Source organism: Lathyrus oleraceus, chromosome 2 (genome assembly GCF_024323335.1).
Source record: "Lathyrus oleraceus cultivar Zhongwan6 chromosome 2, CAAS_Psat_ZW6_1.0, whole genome shotgun sequence".
Taxonomy (NCBI): Eukaryota; Viridiplantae; Streptophyta; class Magnoliopsida; order Fabales; family Fabaceae; genus Lathyrus; species Lathyrus oleraceus.
Genome location: NC_066580.1, coordinates 81,781,838 through 81,787,747, shown reverse-complemented (window position 1 = coordinate 81,787,747; position 5,910 = coordinate 81,781,838). Strand labels below are relative to the sequence as shown.

The window sequence follows — 5,910 nt, the reverse complement described above, 5'->3', positions numbered from 1 at the left end:
TGGCATTCGGTTTCCATGTTTGCCTGTTTGTGTGGAGTTTGACGTAAGTCCAGCGATTGGCAGTCGATTTCCTGTGTTGTTTTGTCTTGCGTGTGTGAGCTGAGCTACGGATGCTCTGATTCTTCTTCGTCCGAGAAGATACGTATGCATAGGATGCGACATCCTAGCGAGCATGTGTTTTTCCTAGTCCGAACTACTTCGACTCTGATGTCTATGCCTGACAGACTAAGTAGGCCCAGGATGCGATATCCTGACGAGTCAGTTTCTTTTGTTTTCCCGTGTCTCTTTCAGCTAGTTTGTGAGCAGTGTTTTAGCAACCATATTCCTTCCTTTTGTGCATGGATCCCGACGAGTACGACGGATGCGTAGGGGTGCTAATACCTTCCCTTCGCATAACCGACTCCCGATCCCATTCTCTTTGGTCACGAGACCATGTCTTTTCCAGGTTTACTTCGAGCGTTTCCTTTCCCTCTTTGGGATAAATAACGCACGGTGGCGGCTCTAATGTTTTATTTTCCCGCCGGTTTTTCGCGTAATGCGACAGCTGGCGACTCTGCTGGGGATTAGAGAAGTTGACCTCTTGCTGGTCCATCTTCCCTAAGCGAGTCTCTCCTAGCGCTCTCTAGGTTAGGGTTTTGGTTGCTGTTTGCTGCTTTATTTATTGCATTCATTCATTTATTGTTTGCATTTATGTTTGCATTAATGTTTGCATTCATTCATATTCATCTGCTGGCTGTGCTGTGTTTCTCTGTTTGGGGGTGGGAGTTACTCGAGGTAAAAGGCCCAATACCCAGGCTATGAGTGAAATCTAGGAAACCTAGGAATAGAGTGATTCATGGGAAGCGGGTGGTATGCGCCACTTAGCGGAACATTGATATCACGAGCAGCTCAGACCCTGGTGGGATGTTATCGTTACATACTTCGGGTGTGTATATGATGATATTCTGCGAAAGGTTATTTATGCTGCGTTTCTCTCGACCTTACCCTGGCCTAGATGACACCTGTGAGTGGGGAGGGATGATCATTACTACAGGTACAGTTGGTGACTTGTCGGTGACTTGTTGGTGACTTGTGATCCTGTTGGTGACTTGGTTCCTCAAATTGGGTTCAGATGACAGTTTATCAGATGACTTTGGGTTTCAGATGAATTGTGGTTCCGAGTTCGAGCCGAAGCTTTGATCCTGTGCCTCGAGATGCACAGCCAGACCAGTCATGTTCACATCATTTGCATCATAGCATGTTTATTTTCGAAAAAAGAAAACATAATGCATGCATAAAAAAAAAAAGAGTTAACCCGCATATGAATATCCTTTATCAGGATCATTCATGATAGAATATAGCATCCGCATCATGCACACATCATGCACATATCATCCTTGCATTGCAGACATGTTTGGGAGAGACTCCTCACTTTGGTTCCTGACTGAGACAGGATAGCTGATCGAAGACCGCACCGGTATTCTACCAGACTCAATCAACAGAGAAGTATGGATCAGGTTCAGACTGAGTTGGCTGAGATGAGGGCAAACATGGCCCAGTTTATGACTATGATGCAAGGGGTTGCACAGGGTCAGGAAGAGCTCAGAGCCTTGGTTCAGAGACAAGAGACCGTGATTCAGACGTCCAACCGTGCTTCGCCTGTTGGTGCACCCGTTCATGAGAATGTCACTGCTGCTCCCGCTAACGACTATGCCGCCGGGGATGAGTTGAGGGGGATAAGGATTAATTGACAGCCTCTTGCCGCAGAGACTGTCAATGCCAGAGCTACTCGGGCTCCGGTTCGCCATCCAGCTCCTATTGTCGACAGACAAGAGGATATGTTCACACTGCTCAGTGACGATGATGAAGTTGTGAGAACTGGAGAGAGGGATAGAAAAGTGGATGCCCTTGCTGAGAAAATTCGAGCCATGGAGTGTCAGAACTCTCTGGGGTTCGATGTAACCGATATGGGTTTGGTTGATGGATTGAGGATCCCTTACAAATTCAAGGCACCCTCATTTGAAAAGTACAACGGTACCTCCTGTCCTCGCACCCATGTGCAGGCTTACTTCAGGAAGATCTCCGCATATACTGACGATGAAAAGATGTGGATGTATTTTTTCCAAGACAGTTTGTCTGGAGCGTCTTTGGACTGGTACATGGATCTGAAAAGAGAATCAGTTAGAAGCTGGAGAGATTTGGGTGAAGCGTTCTTAAGGCAGTACAAGCATAACATGGACATGGCACCGAGCCGAACCCAACTGCAGAGCTTGTGTCATAAGTCTGGAGAAAGCTTCAAAGAGTACGCCCAGAGATGGCGTGAGTTAGCCGCAAGGGTGCAACCTCCTATGCTGGAGAGGGAACTGACTGATATGTTTATCGGTACACTACAAGGAGTGTTCATGGACCGCATGGGAAGTTTCCCGTTCAGTAGCTTTTCTGATGTTGTTGTCTGCGGGGAGAGAACTGAGGGTCTCATTAAAGCAGGAAAGATACAAGATCCTGGCTCTTCAAACTCTTCTGGTTCTAAGAAGCCATTCTCTGGGGCACCCAAAAGAGGAGAGAATGAAACAAATGCTGTGCATCGTCGAAGGAATGTGAACAAAGGACAATATCGTCAGGCTGCTGCTGTGACTATTCCAACAACTAAACAGCAACAGAGAAGACCAACTCAGCAATATCAACATCAGCAACATCGTCCTCAACAGCAGGCTTACCAGCCTCCCAATGATGATCAATCTAGTACGAGTAATGAGAGGAAGAAGATCATTTTTTATCCGATCCCTATGTCGTATGCAGAATTGTATCCCTCTTTGATAGAGCGGAACTTGATTACTCTCAGAGACCTGCCGACTGTACCCGTCAACCCTCGGTGGTGGTATAGGCCTGATCAGCATTGTGTGTACCATTCGGGGGCTCCTGGTCATAATGTGGATAGTTGCTTTCAGTTGAAGATGAAGGTTCAAGACCTTGTGAGGTCAGGTATTCTGAACTTTGAGGACTTAGGTCCCCATGTTGATCAAGTTTGAAGATAACAAGTCCCGAGCTGGCGTTGGCTTTTCTCCTGAGGTCTTCAACAAAGAGGGTTGTTCAAAAGCAGAAGCTGCTGATGCAAGAGATTCTGACAGTTGTTATCCCTGGTGGGATCTATCACAATTGGGTCACTGTGGGCGTTCCTACAGTCTTTCATAAGTCAGAGTAATAATCACTTTGTTTAAAAACCCTTCTCCCATGCCAAAAGGAGAAATGATGACATTGTTGGCAACATTTTGTGCAATGATATTTTCATTCAAATAAAAGCATGTTAAAACATTTGTTTTTCCATTTGTTTTCCATTTTCCCTTTTTACATGAAATTGGTGATCACAAAAAACCCAAAAAAAAACAAGAATAAAAGCAATCTTTTCATCTGCATAACGATTGTCTTGTTTGATTTCCAAAAAGTTTTTTCTACTCAAAATCATTATGCAGGTTGATTCTCAAACCCATTGAACATAGTGATCCGACGTCATCTCCCAATTTTGAATTCCCTGTATTCGAAGCGGAAGAAGATGATGTTGAAGGGATTCCTGACAAGATTTCCCGACTTCTTGAGCAAGAAAAGAAGATCACTCAGCTGCATCTCGAGAATCAGCAGAACAGCCAACTGGGGCATTAAAAAAAAGGAGGAGGGTGCAAAATCAAAAAGAAAACAAAAGAAATCAAAAATCAAAAGAAAGAAAAAGAAAAGAAGGAAACAGAAGAAAATAGCACCCTCGAGGTCCCAAGTTGACTGATGCTGAATGGATTCAGCGTCGCTATGACCAACTGAATCCGATCGAAAAGAAGAGATTAACTGTCGTGTGTCATGGTCAGTTATATCAGCAGAGAGTGAAGGAAACATTCGACAAGAAGGTCAAGCCTCGTGTGCTCCGAGAAGATGACTTTGTGCTCAAGAAAGTCTTGTCTTTCGCGCCCGATTCCAGGGGCAAGTGAACCCCAAGCTGTGAATGTCCATATGTTGTCAAGAGAGCCTTTTCAGGCAGTGCTTTGACACTTACAACAATGGATGAAGAAGTTCACTCGTCCTGTGAATCCAGATGCAGTCAAGAAATACTTCGCCTATGAAAAAAAAGAAGCAAAACAGCTCGCTAAGTTGAACACCCCAAAGGGCGACTTAGGCAAAAAGGAGCGTCTCGGTGGATTGAAAACCCGAAAGGGCGATCCAGGCAAAAGTTAGAGACATTGAAAAAAAAAGAAGATTTTGCACCCCGCTAGATTGAGCACCTCACACTGGGGCAATTTAGGCAAAAATTAGGGATTTGGCAAGTAACTGCATCTTGACAAGACTGTGTTCTACATCTGTCACCCGCCAGGAATTCTCGATTCGTCGTTGACTGAAGCTCCGAATACATCGAAAATTCGGAATGGTAGAGGAAAGGTCATTATGTTCAATGTAGCCCTCTCCAATATATATCACTGATTTCAAACTTGTACAAATCTATGGAGTCTCGCCCTTTGCAGACTACCATTCCATCACATCAATTTGAGCTTTTATCCAATTGTTTGCACTCTTCTTTGTTTCAACGCAACAAATGTTTTGCATGTTTAATTGATAAAGTATCATTGTTTTCAAAATAAACAAATTTTTCACAAATTGTTCTTAAACAAAGTGAACTTTCACCATGATGGAAGGACACTTAGGAGATCCGCAGTGCTCTCCCAAGGGTGGTATGATTACCAACAGGTAAGACATTTGTTCGTATCTCAAGCATAACGGTATCTTTTTCCTGAAGAACTTCTTATGGTTTCTCCTCAGCGAGGTTGCTCAGTGCAGTGTTGGTTGAAGTGGTTCATCTTCATGTCCCCGGCAGTGCAACATTCTTCCTCCAAGTCCCTGTTAGCCCTATTGTGGGGCATCTCCAGTAGAGGGCTGTTTGAACCCTATTGTGGGGCATCCCCAGCAAGGTTGCTGTTGAAATACTTTTGTGGGGCAGTTCCCCAAGCAGAGTGTTTACTGAAGACTTCAACTTTCGTCTCTCCAGCAGAGCAGTCTTCTCCTCTCCCCGGCATGGGTGCTTGTCTTTGGAAGATTCGGTACTTGGTGGATTGATATCCCGGTAGTCCGGCTTTGCCTCGGATAGATTCCTCAACAGAGTTGTTGGCATGGTGAGCTTTATCAATGCCTAGCTATCTTCATCAGAGATCTGGTTTCTTCTGGGTATCTTTGATCTCCAGCATGAGTTGTGGTTGTGGCGTGTCTGCCTGTACATTGAACTCTTCTCTCCGGTTGTGATTGACGATCCCTCCGGAAACTTCTGGTGGCCTTCCTCCCATGCAGGAAGATGTTGTTCCCTAATTTCCCTATGGAAGAAGAGTAGCACCGGATGGTTGATTCCTGGACCTATGTGTACTAGCATGTCTGTTTGTTAGCATTCATCATACATTCCTCATGCATAAGGTCGTCTTATTCTAAACCCTAATTATCAAATCTATCCCACTTCACACCTCGGAACGCACAATCCTTATTCTATTTGTATTCTTATAAGGAGAGAGTCGCTTTCACATCTTCTTAATCAAAATATAGCTGGGAAGAGTAAATGTTTCTTATAGGGTACTCCGGGGAACAAATCTAGTGGAGACAGGGTGGGGCCTGTAGCTCAGAGGATTAGAGCACGTGGCTACGAACCACGGTGTCGGGGGTTCGAATCCCTCCTCGCCCACAACCGGCTAAAAGGGGAAGGACCTTGGGGATAAGAAAATAAACTATGATTGAGGTTGAAACAAAATAGTCTTACATTTTTTATTTCTTATAAATACTATATTTATATATAGTATAAATAATAGAATAGCCCCAGACTGTAGAACAAAGGAATATCAATAATCTACACATAGGTATTGACCGGGAGTTATACATGCATAATCATAACATTATCATGTTGCAGCTGTCGCC

The 5,910-nt window shown here is 44.3% G+C and overlaps 1 non-coding gene across 1 annotated transcript; it reads left to right on the top strand.

Annotated features, from left to right (window-relative positions):
* The first annotated feature begins 5,601 nt into the window (after positions 1-5,601).
* On the top strand, positions 5,602-5,680 carry TRNAR-ACG (transfer RNA arginine (anticodon ACG)). The gene has a single exon. It is a non-coding gene; the product is annotated as a tRNA-Arg (tRNA).
* The last annotated feature ends 230 nt before the right edge of the window (positions 5,681-5,910 follow it).